This window comes from Lepidochelys kempii, chromosome 8, assembly GCF_965140265.1.
Source record: "Lepidochelys kempii isolate rLepKem1 chromosome 8, rLepKem1.hap2, whole genome shotgun sequence".
NCBI lineage: Eukaryota > Metazoa > Chordata > Testudines > Cheloniidae > Lepidochelys > Lepidochelys kempii.
This window is the reverse complement of record NC_133263.1, coordinates 48,721,864-48,733,937: the sequence shown is the minus strand read 5'-3', so window position 1 is coordinate 48,733,937 and position 12,074 is coordinate 48,721,864. Positions and strand designations below refer to the sequence as shown.

Here is a 12,074-nt window from a genome sequence, read left to right as displayed (position 1 = left end):
CTGGGGGGTCCACACCCTGCCCCCATAATCATTGTGACACCCCAAAATACCCTCTCTGACCAAGGGTGGTGGGGGACAACACACAGCACCCCCATAATCACTGTGACACCACACATACACAACACCCTATGTAATCATTAGAATCAGAAGATTAGGGTTGGCAGAGACCTCAGGACATCATCTAGTCCAACCCCCTGCTCAAAGCAGGACCAACCTCAACTAAATCATCCCAGCCAGGGCTTTGTCAAGCCGGGCCTTAAAAATCTCTAAGGATGGGGATTCCACCACCTCCACCACCCTCCTAGTGAAATATTTTTTGCTAATATCCAACCTAGACCTCCCCCACTGCAATGTGAGATCATTGCTCCTTGTTTTGTCATCTCCTATCACTGAAAACAGCCAAGCTCCAGCCTCTTTGGAACCCCCCTTCAGGTAGTTGAAGGCTGCTATCAAATCTCCCTGCCACTCTTCTGTTCTGTGGACTAAACAAGCCCAGTTCCCACAGCCTCTCCTCGTAAATCCTGTGCCCCGGCCCCCTGATCACTTTTGTTGCCCTCCACTGGACACTCTCCAGTTTGTCCACATCCTTTCTGTAGCGGGGGGCGCAAAACTGGACGCAATACTCCAGATGTGGCCTCACCAGTGCCCAATAGAGGGGAATAATCACTTCCCTTGATCTGCTGACAATGCTCCTACTAATGCAACCCAATATGCCGTTAGCCTTCTTAGCAACAAGGGCACACTGCTGACTCATATCCAGCTTCATATCCATTGTGACACCCACCTATCTAAAGCCCCCCATATGAACACTCCCCTGTACTCACTGTGACAACCTCACTCCGTAGAGTCCTTTATAATCATTGGCTCCCTCCAAAAGATCCCCTCAGTCAATGACACTATCCCCTGCAGTTTTCAGAGTAGCAGCCCTGTTAATCTGTATCCGCAAAAAGAACAAGGAGTACTTGTGGCACCTTAGAGACTAACAAATTTATTTGAGCATAAGCTTTTGTGGGCTATAGTGGGCTGTAGCCCACAAAAGCTTATGCTCAAATAAATTTGTTAGTCTCTAAGGTGCCACAAGCACTCCTGTTCTTTTTATCCCCTGCAGTGTCCTTTTTAATCACCAATACGCCCACCCACCTGCTCCCATTTAATCACTGGAAAATCCCCACACAACCCCATATAATCACGAGGACACCCCCAAAGAACCTTCTATAATCTCTGAGACACCCATCCACAATATCCCCTCAAACACCACTCACAAAGTCCCCTCTTAATCTCCATCACAGAGACTCCCAAAATAACTCGTTCAGACCTCCACGACCATTGAGGCAATTTCACACGGTACCAGTCCTCAAGACATCTCATATGTACTTGACCTCTTATGGATAGGATAGATGATTCTTTCTCCTGGGGAAAGAGGTGCTGACTAAAACAGAACCAAAAGATGACCCTGAGTCATCCCCTGACGGAGGCATCTGAATCTTAGACCAGTGGGTCGTTAAGTTGATGAGGGAGCCTGCAGGGCAATGGATTCATCTTAACTGATGATTATGGACTACTTAAAGAAGCCATTCCTGGTTGGCTGGGACTCACTGAGGTGGGCTACTAGAGGTGGTTAAGAGTAGAAAGGTTTGTCTCATAATATTGGCTTAAAACAGCAGCATGTTGGCCGTGAGATCCCAGCAGCCAGAGGCCAAATAAAACCAGAGGCTGACTCCCTTGAGGAAGGAGTGGAGTTGATGGCATTCACACAATTTTGTGCAATCCTGCTGGCTGGGCCTAAGGAATGGGTTTATTGTCACTTGATAGCCAATCTAAGAGGTGCTGTACTCCTGCTGGAGAATTTTCTAGGTGCTGAGCTGAACTATGGAGCTGTAACCCTAGCTGGGAAATCAGGGTTTAGGTGATGAAAAGCAGGTATGCAGTGAAGGGACAGCCATGAAGAACTGTGGATGCCATTTAAAGGATTTTAGTGGGTTGGGATTTCTTGCTTTGAGCCATTACACATTTCTGGGTTGAGGGTCACAAACAGCTCTGCCTAGTTTCACATGGCAGACCTACAGCAGCCTCTACTGTTCCATTCCGCAAAAAGAAAAGGAGTACTTGTGGCACCTTAGAGACTAACCAATTTATTGAGCATAAGCTTTCGTGAGCTACAGATGCATACTTTCGGATGCATACTGTGGAAACTGCAGAAGACATTATATACACAGAGACCATGAAACAATACCTCCTCCCACCCCACTCTCCTGCTGGTAATAGCTTATCTAAAGTGATCACTCTCCTTACAATGTGTATGATAATCAAGGTGGGCCATTTCCAGCATAAATCCAAGTTTAACCAGAACGTCTGGGGGGGGGAGAGGAAAAAACAAGGGGAAATAGGCTACCTTGCATAATGACTTAGCCACTCCCAGTCTCTATTTAAGCCTAAATTAATCGTATCCATTTTGCAAATGAATTCCAATTCAGCAGTTTCTCGCTGGAGTCTGGATTTGAAGTTTTTTTGTTGTAAGATAGCGACCTTCATGTCTGTAATTGCGTGACCAGAGAGATTGAAGTGTTCTCCGACTGGTTTATGTATGTTATAATTCTTGACACCTGATTTGTGTCCATTTATTCTTTTCCGTAGAGACTGTCCAGTTTGACCAATGTACATGGCAGAGGGGCATTGCTGGCACATGATGGCATATATCACATTGTGGATGTGCAGGTGAACGAGCCTCTCATAGTGTGGCTGATGTTATTAGGCCCTGTGATGGCGCCCCCTGAATAGATATGTGGGCACAGTTGGCAACGGGCTTTGTTGCAAGGATAGGTTCCTGGGTTAGTGGTTCTGTTGTGTGGTATGTGGTTGTTGGTGAGTATTTGCTTCAGGTTGGGGGGCTGTCTGTAGGCAAGGACTGGCCTGTCTCCCAAGATTTGTGAGAGTGTTGGGTCATCCTTCAGGATAGGTTGTAGATCCTTAATAATGCGTTGGAGGGGTTTTAGTTGGGGGCTGAAGGTGACGGCTAGTGGCGTTCTGTTATTTTCTTTGTTAGGCCTGTCCTGTAGTAGGTGACTTCTGGGAACTCTTCTGGCTCTATCAATCTGTTTCTTCACTTCCGCAGGTGGGTATTGTAGTTGTAAGAATGCTTGATAGAGATCTTGTAGGTGTTTGTCTCTTCTGAGGGGTTGGAGCAAATGCGGTTGTATTGCAAAGCTTGGCTGTAGACGATGGATCGTGTGGTGTGGTCAGGGTGAAAGCTGGAGGCATGTAGGTAGGAATAGCGGTCAGTAGGTTTCCAGTATAGGGTGCTGTTTATGTGGCCATTGTTTATTAGCACTGTAGTGTCCAGGAAGTGGATCTCTTGTGTGGACTGGACCAGGCTGAGGTTGATGGTGGGATGGAAATTGTTGAAATCATGGTGGAATTCCTCAAGGGCTTCTTTTCCATGGGTCCATGACGAAGATGTCATCAATATAGCGCAAGTAGAGTAGGGGCATTAGGGGACGAGAGCTGAGGAAGCGTTCTTAGTCAGCCATAAAAATGTTGGCATACTGTGGGGCCATGCGGGTACCCATAGCAGTGCCGCTGATCTGAAGGTATACATTGTCCCCAAATGTAAAATAGTTATGGGTAAGGACAAAGTCACAAAGTTCAGCCACCAGGTTAGCCGTGAGATTATTGGGGATAGTGTTCTTGACGGCTTGTAGTCCATCTTTGTGTGGAATGTTGGTGTAGAGGGCTTCTACATCCATAGTGGCCAGATGGTGTTTTCAGGAAGATCACCGATGGATTGTAGTTTCCTCAGGAAGTCAGTGGTGTCTCGAAGATAGCTGGAAGTGCTGGTAGCATAAGGCCTGAGGGGGGAGTCCACATAGCCAGACAATCCTGCTGTCAGGGTGCCAATGCCTGAGATGATGGGGCGCCCAGGATTTCCAGGTTTATGGATCTTGGGTAGTAGATAGAATATCCCAGGTCGGGGTTCCAGGGGTGTGTCTGTGCGGATTTGATCTTGTGCTTTTTCAGGAAGTTTCTTGAGCAAATGCTGTAGTTGCTTTTGGTAACTCTCAGTGGGTTCATAGGGTAATGGCTTGTAGAAAGTGGTGTTGGAAAGCTGCTGAGCAGCCTCTTGTTCATATTCTGACCTATTCATGATGACAACAGCACCTCCTTTGTCAGCCTTTTTGATTATGATGTCAGAGTTGTTTCTGAGGCTGTGGCTGGCATTGTGTTCTTCATGGCTGAGGTTATGGGGCAAGTGATGCTGCTTTTCCACAATTTCAGCCCATGCACGTCGGCAGAAGCACTCTATGCAGAAGTCCAGTCTGCTGTTTCGACCTTCAGGAGGAGTCCACCTAGAATCCCTCTTTCTGTAGTGTTGGTAGGGAGACCTCTGTGGATTAGTATGTTGTTCAGAGGTATTTTGGAAATATTCCTTGAGTTGGAGACGTCGAAAATAGGATTCTAGGTCACCACAGAACTGTATCATGTTCGTGGGGGTGGAGGGGCAGAAGGAGAGGCCCCGAGATAGAACAGCTGCTTCTGCTGGGCTGAGAGTATAGTTGGACAGGTTAACAATATTGCTGGGTGGGTTGAGGGAACCATTGCTGTGGCCCCTTGTAGCATGTAGTAGTTTAGAAAGTTTAGTGTCCTTTTTCTTTTGTAGAGAAGCAAAGTGTGCGTTGTAAATGGCTTGTCTAGTTTTAGTAAATTCCAGCCACGAGGAAGTTTGTGTGGAAGGTTGGTTTTTTATGAGAGTATCCATTTTTGAGAGCTCATTCTTAATCTTTCCCTGTTTGCTGTAGAGGATGTTGATCAGGTGATTCCGCAGTTTCTTTGAGAGCGTGTGGCACAAGCTGTCAGCATAGTCTGTGTGGTATGTAGAGTGTAATGGATTTTTTACCTTCAGTCCTTTTGGTACGATGTCCATCTGTTTGCATTTGGAAAGGAAGATGATGTCTGTCTGTATCTGTACAAGTTTTTTCATGCAGTTGATAGATTTCCACTCCATACGGCTAAATGCAGTGCCTTGCATAATGACAGGTTTCAGAGTAACAGCCGTGTTAGTCTGTATATAATGTCTTCTGCAGTTTCCACAGTATGCATCCGATGAAGTGAGCTGTAGCTCACGAAAGCTTACGCTCAAATAAATTGGTTAGTCTCTAAGGTGCCACAAGTCCTCCTTTTCTTTTTGCGAATACAGACTAACACGGCTGTTACTCTGAAACCTGTTCCATTCCGGGGTCTCTGCTATTCCTCTGACCGTGCATTTTTTTTAAAAAGGAGGAACTGCGCAACCTCCCTCTCATACAAATGACCATAGTGGACACGTCCAACATATCACAATTTGCTTTCTCTGTTTGCCTTGAGGACTTCCTGAATGCCACAGTCAGCAGGGCATCTGATTACATCACCTTCCCCAGGAGAGCAATCATGGGGAAGTTCTACTGGAGAGCCCACTTTCTGTTGGTGCTGGGAACCATGCATAGAACCCATAGTTCCTGGAGTGCTCCCAACTGAAACATTGCAGCCTTTAGGAACAGGAAATATTTCTATTCAATGCATGAAGATGCTGTGTGTATGAAACCTGCAAACTACCAAATTTTACTTTGCAAACTTTTGAAATTTTTGTACATAGCCTTTAATCTTCCTGCATTGGGAGACTTCTTTCCTACATACTCAGAGGAGGTCATGCACTTATAGAGTCCATATAGTTGTCTGTCGGGCTAAGAGTTAATTTGACCATGGTAAGAATATACGTTCCTTAATCAATAGCAGGTGTTTTTCCTCTTCTGCATGTGACCGATTACATTTTTAGCTATCATAATAAGATGGTTGCCAAGATTTTGATAAAAGTTCATCAGAGGAGTATTTGGATAGAATCCTAAGGGGGGGAAATGGCTGGGTAAAATGGAATGTGGAGTCCTCTGATGCCATTTGAAATGTCTTTGCCCTGGTCTACACTAGGACTTTAGGTCGAATTTAGCAGCGTTAAATCGATTTAAACCTGCACCCGTCCACACAATGAAGCCCTTTATTTCGACTTAAAGGGCTCTTAAAATCGATTTCCTTACTCCACCCCTGACAAGTGGATTAGCGCTTAAATCGACGTTGCCGGCTCGAATTTGGGGTACTGTGGACACAATTCGATGGTATTGGCCTCCGGGAGCTATCCCAGAGTGCTCCATTCTGACCGCTCTGGACAGCACTCTCAACTCAGATGCACTGGCCAGGTAGACAGGAAAAGAACCGCGAACTTTTGAATCTCATTTCCTGTTTGGCCAGCGTGGCAAGCTGCAGGTGACCATGCAGAGCTCATCAGCACAGGTGACCATGATGGAGTCCCAGAATCGCAAAAAAGCTCCAGCATGGACCGAACGGGAGGTACGGGATCTGATCGCTGTTTGGGGAGAGGAATCCGTGCTATCAGAACTCCGTTCCAGTTTTTGAAATGCCAAAACCTTTGTGAAAATCTCCCAGGGCATGAAGGACAGAGGCCATAACAGGGACCCGAAGCAGTGCCGCGTGAAACTGAAGGAGCTGAGGCAAGCCTACCAGAAAACCAGAGAGGCGAACAGCCGCTCTGGGTCAGAGCCCCAAACATGCCGCTTCTATGATGAGCTGCATGCCATTTTAGGGGGTTCAGCCACCACTACCCCAGCCGTGTTGTTTGACTCCTTCAATGGAGATGGAGGCAGTACGGAAGTAGGTTTTGGGGACGAAGAAGATGATGATGAGAAGGAGGTTGTAGATAGCTCACAGCAAGCAAGCGGAGAAACCGGTTTTCCCGACAGCCAGGAACTGTTTCTCACCCTAGACCTGGAGCCAGTACCCCCCGAACCCACCCAAGGCTGCCTCCTGGACCCAGCAGGCGGAGAAGGGACCTCTGGTGAGTGTACCTTTTAAAATGCTATACATGGTTTAAAAGCAAGCATGTGAAAGGATTACTTTGCCCTGGCATTTGCGGTTCTCCTAGATGTAGTCCTAAAGCCTTTGCAAAAGGTTTCTGGGGAGGGCAGCCTTATTTCGTCCTTCATGGTAGGACACTTTACCACTCCAGGCCAGTAACACGTACTCGGGAATCACTGTAGAACAAAGCATTGCAGTGTATGTTTGCTGGCATTCAACCAAAATCCGTTCTTTATCTCTCTGTGTTATCCTCAGGAGAGTGAGATATAATTCATGGTCACCTGGTTGAAATAGAGTGCTTTTCTTCAGGGGACACTCAGAGGAGCCCATTCCTGCTGGGCTGTTTGCCTGTGGCTAAACAGAAATGTTCCCCGCTGTTAGCCACAGGGAGTGGGGAAGGTTGAGGGGGTAGTCACGCGGTGGGAGGAGGCAAAATGCGACTTTGTAACGAAAGCACATGTGCTATGTATGTAATGTTAACAGCAAGGTTTACCCTGAAAGAGTGTAGCCACTGTTTTATAAAATGTGTCTTTTTAAATACCGCTGTCCCTTTTTTTTTCTCCACCAGCTGCATGTTTTTCAATGATCACAGGATCTTCTCCTTCCCAGAGGCTAGTGAAGCTTAGAAAGAAAAAAAAACGCACTCGCGATGAAATGTTCTCCGAGCTCATGCTGTCCTCCCACACTGACAGAGCACAGACGAATGCGTGGAGGCAAATAATGGCAGAGTGCAGGAAAGCACAAAATGACCGGGAGGAGAGGTGGAGGGCTGAAGAGAGTAAGTGGCGGGCTGAAGAGAGTAAGTGGCGGGCTGAAGACAGGGCTGAAGCTCAAATGTGGCGGCAGCGTGATGAGAGGAGGCAGGATTCAATGCTGAGGCTGCTGCAGGACCAAACCAGTATGCTCCAGTGTATGGTTGAGCTGCAGCAAAGGCAGCTGGAGCACAGACTGCCACTGCTGCCCCTCTGTAACCAACCGCCCTCCTCCCCAAGTTCCATAGCCTCCACACCCAGACGCCCAAGAACGCGGTGGGGTGGCCTCCGGCCAACCAGCCACTCCACCACAGAGGATTGCCCCAAAAAAAGAAGGCTGTCATTCAATAAATTTTAAAGTTGTCAACTTTTAAAGTGCTGTGCTTAAAGTGCTCTGTGGCATTTTCCTTCCCTCCTCCACCACCCCTCCTGGGATACCTTGGTAGTCATCTCCCTATTTGTGTGATGAATGAATAACGAATACATGACTGTGAAGCAGCAATGACTTTATTGCCTCTGCAAGCAATGATTAAAGGGAGGAGGGGAGGGTGGTTAGCTTACAGGGAAGTAGAGTGAACCAAGGGGCGGGGGGTTTCATCAAGGAGAAACAAACAGAACTTTCACACCGTAGCCTGGCCAGTCATGAAACTGGTTTTCAAAGCTTCTCTGATGCGTACCGCGCCCTCCTGTGCTCTTCTAACCGCCCTGGTGTCTGGCTGCGCGTAACCAGCAGCCAGGCGATTTGCCTCAACCTCCCACCCCGCCATAAACGTCTCCCCCTTACTCTCACAGATATTGTGGAGCACACAGCAAGCAGTAATAACAGTGGGAATATTGGTTTCGCTGAGGTCTAAGCGAGTCAGTAAACTGCGCCAGCGTGCCTTTAAACATCCAAATGCACATTCTACCACCATTCTGCACTTGCTCAGCCTGTAGTTGAACAGCTACTGACTACTGTCCAGGCTGCCTGTGTACGGCTTCATGAGCCATGGCATTAAGGGGTAGGCTGGGTCCCCAAGGATACATATAGGCATTTCAACATCCCCAACAGTTATTTTCTGGTCTGGGAATAAAGTCCCTTCCTGCAGCTTTTGAAACAGACCAGAGTTCCTGAAGATGCGAGCATCATGCACTTTTCCCGGCCATCCCACGTTGATGTTGGTGAAACGTCCCTTGTGATCCACCAGAGCTTGCAGCACTATTGAAAAGTACCCCTTGCGGTTTATGTACTCGGCTGCTTGGTGCTCCGGTGCCAAGATAGGGATATGGGTTCCGTCTATAGCCCCACCACAGTTAGGGAATCCCATTGCAGCAAAGCCATCCACTATGACCTGCACATTTCCCAGGGTCACTACCCTTGATATCAGCAGATCTTTGATTGCGTGGGCTACTTGCATCACAGCAGCCCCCACAGTAGATTTGCCCACTCCAAATTGATTCCCAACTGACCGGTAGCTGTCTGGCGTTGCAAGCTTCCACAGGGCTATCGCCACTTGCTTCTCAACTGTGAGGGCTGCTCTCATCTTGGTATTCATGCGCTTCAGGGCAGGGGAAAGCAAGTCACAAAGTTCCATGAAAGTGCCCCTACGCATGCGAAAGTTTCGCAGCCACTGGGAATCGTCCCAGACCTGCAACACTATGCGGTCCCAACAGTCTGTGCTTGTTTCCTGAGCCCAGAATCGGCATTCCACAGCATGAACCTGCCCCATTAGCACCATGATGCATGCATTGTCAGGGCCCATGCTTTCAGAGAAATCTGTGTCCATGTCCTGATCACTCATGTGACCGCGCTGACGTCGCCTCCTCGCCCGGTATCGCGTTGCCATGTTCTGGTGCTGCATATACTGCTGGATAATGCGTGTGGTGGTTAATGTGCTCCTAATTGCCAAAGTGAGCTGAGCGGCCTCCATGCTTGCCTTGGTATGGCGTCCGCACAGAAAAAAGGCGCAGAACGATTGTCTGCCGTTGCTCTGATGGAGGGAGGGGCGACTGACGACACGGCTTACAGGGTTGGCTTCAGGGAGCTAAAATCAACAAAGGGTGTGCCTGTACATCAAGGAGTATTTCAGGCAGGACTGCACGGAGGGTTCCAATAAGAAATGGTGCACCTAAGTTATCGTTGTTATTGGAACAAGGAGGTTAGCCTGGCCTCTGATTGATACATGGCTAGATTTACCTCGCTGCACCTTCTCTGTGAGTGACTGCAGTGTAATCTAGACAGGGGAGGAGGCAAATGAGTACAAAACAAATCTGGTCTATTTCTTGTTCTGACCCACTCCATCTATCTTTTACATCTTTGGTTGGCAGCAGACGGTGCAGAAGGACTGCATGCCATCCACATCTCATGGCTGCTCGGCAGAAGATGGTACAGTACGACTGCTAGCCATCTTCATCTCTTGCCTGCCTGGCATAAGATGGTACAATACGACTGCTAGCAATCCTCATCTCTTGCCTGCCTGGCAGAAGATGGTACAGTACGACTGCTAGCAGTCCGTATCGCCTGCCCGCTCACCATAAGACGGTTCAATAGGACTGACTGCAGGACTAAAGAGAATGACCTGGTCAAGTCACTCCAAATTTAGTCCCTGCGCCCATGTCTGCCCAGGCACTCCCAGCCGACGTGGCCAGGAGCACCTCGGAGACGACGAGGACGACTACCAATCGTATTGCACCGTCTGCTGCCAGAAGGCAATGGATTGCTGCTACTGTGCAGCAAAGCCGTACCGCATCTGCCAGCACCCAGGAGACATAGGGTGATGGTTACCTGAGCTGGCTCCATGCTTGCTGTGGTATGGCGTCTGCACAGGTAACTCAGGAAAAAAGGCGCGAAATGATTGTCTGCCCTTGCTTTCACGGAGGGAGGGAGGGAACAGGGGCCTGACGACACGTACCCAGAACCACCCGCGACAATGTTTTAGCCCCATCAGAGTGCTCCATTGTGACTGCTCTGTACAGCACTCTCAGATGCCCAATTGTTTGCCATTGCTCTGACGCTGGGAGGGGCGCTTACAGGGTTGGCTTCAGGGAGCCAATCAACAAAGGGGGTGGCTTTACATCAAGGAGTATTTCAGGCAGGACTTCACGGAGGGTTCCAATAAGAAATGGTGCACCTAAGTTATTGTCCTTATTGGAACAAGAAGGTTAGCCTGGCCTCTGATTGATACATGGCTAGATTTACCTCGCTGCACCTTCTCTGTAAGTGACTGCAGTGTGATCTAGAAGAATGAGTCCCCTAGACAGGGGAGGGGGGGAAGCAAATGAGTACAAAACAAATCTGGTCTATTTCTTGTTTTGATCCACTCCATCTATCTTTTACATCTTTGGCTGGCAGCAGACGGTGCAGAAGGACTGCATGCCATCCACATCTCATGGCTGCTCCGCAGAAGATGGTACAGTACGACTGCTAGCAGTCCGTATCGCCTGCCCGCTCACCATAAGACGGTTCAATAGGACTGACTGCAGGACTAAAGAGAATGACCTGCTCAAGTCACTCCAAATTTAGTCCCTGCGCCCATGTCTGCCCAGGCGCTCCTGATCGACCTCACAGAGGCGACCAGGAGCACCTCAGACATGACGATGACGGCTACCAGTCGTACTGTACCGTCTGCTGCCACAAGGCAAGGGGTTGCTGCTACTGTGTAGCAATGCCGTACCGCGTCTGCCAGCACCCAGGAGACATAGGGTGACGGTTACCTGAGCAGGCTCCATGCTTGCCGTGGTATGGCGTCTGCACAGGTAACTCAGGAAAAAAGGCGCGAAATGATTGTCTGCCCTTGCTTTCACGGGGGGAGGGAGGGAACGGGGGCCTGACGATATGTACCCAGAACCAGCCGCGACAATGTTTTAGCCCCATCAGGCATTGGGATCTCAACCCAGAATTCCAATGGGCAGCGGAGACTGCGGGAACTGTGGGATAGCTACCCACAGTGCAACGCTCTGGAAGTCGACGCTTGCCTCGGTACTGTGGAAGCGCTCTGCCGAGTTAGTGCACTTAATGCACTTAGAGCATTTTCTGTGGGGACACACACACTCGAATATATAAAACCGATTTCTAAAAAAACGACTTCTATAAATTCGACCTAATTTCGTAGTGTAGACATACCCTTTGACCTTCAACCAGAAATCTAGTATGACTGTACAAAACCATCACAAGTGGCTAAAGAAACCAGTGACTAGTGGTTTCTAATTTCTTCATTTTTGAGTGTCCAGCCCCAGCTTGAGATACCCTGAACAGGCTGATGTTCAAAAGGCAGGTACTTATCCCTGTCTGAAAATCAGGCCCTTTAAAGGTGTCTCAGATTGGGCACCCAAAAATTGCGGTATCTAAAATCACTAGTCATTTTTGAAAATTGAAACCCAGACCTGTTATATTTTCATGAACATTTATAGAAAGTATAATTTTATTTGTCATTTTTTAGGTGTCGT

General features: G+C 48.3%; 1 protein-coding gene across 1 annotated transcript in view; it reads left to right on the top strand.

Annotated features, from left to right (window-relative positions):
- The first annotated feature begins 5,194 nt into the window (after positions 1-5,194).
- ADCY10 (adenylate cyclase 10) overlaps positions 5,195-12,074 on the top strand; it is a 103,586-nt gene continuing 96,706 nt past the window's right edge. Inside the window, exons 1-2 of the mRNA XM_073358100.1 lie at positions 5,195-6,877; positions 7,466-7,675. The gene's annotated coding sequence lies outside the window, so the exon portion shown is untranslated. The remainder of the gene's footprint in view (positions 6,878-7,465; positions 7,676-12,074) is intronic.